Source organism: Limulus polyphemus, unplaced genomic scaffold, assembly GCF_000517525.1.
Source record: "Limulus polyphemus unplaced genomic scaffold, Limulus_polyphemus-2.1.2 Scaffold52, whole genome shotgun sequence".
NCBI classification, from domain to species: domain Eukaryota; kingdom Metazoa; phylum Arthropoda; class Merostomata; order Xiphosura; family Limulidae; genus Limulus; species Limulus polyphemus.
Genome location: NW_013665662.1, coordinates 1442010 through 1443938, shown reverse-complemented (window position 1 = coordinate 1443938; position 1929 = coordinate 1442010). Strand labels below are relative to the sequence as shown.

Genomic DNA, 1929 nt, shown 5'->3' with positions numbered 1-1929 from the left:
ACACTATTCGTTGGTAAAAGAGTAGCCCAAGAGTTGGCGGTGGGTGGTGATGACTAGCTGCCTTCCCTCTAGTCTTACACTGCTAAATTAGGGACGGCTAGCGCAGATAGCCCTCGTGTAGCTTTGCGCGAAATTCCAAAAAACAAACAAACAAACAAACAAACTTATAGTAACGTAATATCACCAGGGCTCTGAGTTTTTGGTTTATATTTTGTTTAATTTTTCCCGTGAATTTATCGATGTTTATTACTACAACAACAACAAAAAAAAAAAAAAACTGACAATCGGTCCAAAAAGTATTAATAGTTTGTTTTTTTTTGGGGGGGGGTAAATATCGGGGTTTATTTTGGTGGACGGAAGGACAGGGGAAAAATTATTCAGGAGATTAATGCTTTGATAAACGGAATAAAATGTGGTACTAAAACATAACTGAACTCATAATGTCATTTCTGACATTAAGAAAACAATATATTTCTAATCCCCAAATAAAACTTATTAATTCAATCAACAATTTATTGTTGTAGACCTAGAGCTATTAGCCTATACGTATTTACATTTAGGCCTAATAATTAAGCCCAATATTTTAAAATGTATGCTTGGTATGTGTAAAGGTGTACGTCACGACTCACGTGATGTGCGCAAGATTTATCAGTATGTTCAGGTGCGCATGCACGTCAGAGTTGCATTCGTACCTGTTTATTGTATGATTCTTCTAAACTAATACATAACCTTAGTTAAACAGGCAGCTTTGCATATACACACAGATTATTATCTTTATACATACATCTCACACAAGCTATTATATTTTCCTAATAAAACAAGTTATTTTTGTAAACTTGAATGGTGCCCTGAATATCGCACACACAGCATACCATTAAAATTATATGTTTATATTTATCAGACAGGTTCCATTTCTCATTATCAGTTCTCTATCGTTTTTCACACAAAGTTCGAACAACATATTAAAGTACTGACATAACCATACGGAAATTACTTATTTTGCTACAGTTTACAAGAATGGTTAACGTTTTCTGAAATGTCGTGATACACTGAGCAGATTAGAAAAATAAAGTAAACATTATTGCCCGTTCTTACCTTAACTGTATGTAAGAATGAGGAAACTCATAAAAATTCTTAACAACAAAATACAAGACAATTTGCTTAAAAATTTATGACATAGAATTTTATGTCTTCATTTACTGAAGTGTGAGTTAATGCTACTCTTTGAGTCCAGGAGCTGCCTGTTTCTCTCATAGGATAAATAGCCAAATTATCTGAACTTGTACAAAAACAAATAAAGATAGGGGCTTACGATTTGAAATACATACTTATGAATGAGACATAAACATTAGTGTTGTTTTCTTCCGAAACCGTATACGATTTAGTACACTTGTGTAAAACATTAGACTATCGGTTATCAAGTAAACATCCTGCTTAAAGTTAGGGCAAAACACGGCTAACATGTACGTATTCTTGGGTGTTTTAATATAACTGGAATGTGCATTTCCTCTTCATCTCAAGTTAACCTCAGATCAAATTAAGCCCTTTTCCATTGTCTCTTTTTTGTTTTAAGGAGATTATAATTTTACGAGTCAGAAACTTAGTGAATACTGGGCAAACACATAGATCTGAATTTAATTAGAAAAGTTTGTATGTGTTGTTTCAATTTCTAAATTACAAAACCCAATGTATCATATATATATATATATATATATATACTAGCTGGACTACCCTCCCCCTGGAAATTATATAATTCATGATTAATGAAAGGTTATCTAAGGACATGAAAAGCTGCTTCCCTTATATGTAATTGCAAAAAACGCAAAAAAACCTTAAAAACTGCAAAACGCAAAATGCTAAACTGAAAATTTGTATATATCTCCCCATGGATCCATTAAATAGCCATACCAAATTTGGTAAAAATCCGTT

General features: G+C 32.7%; 1 protein-coding gene across 1 annotated transcript in view; it reads left to right on the top strand.

Annotated features, from left to right (window-relative positions):
* The window catches only part of LOC106463372 (ETS-related transcription factor Elf-4-like), a 27339-nt gene that overhangs the window by 12818 nt on the left and 12592 nt on the right, over nt 1–1929 (top strand). The gene's annotated exons all lie outside the window — the stretch shown is intronic.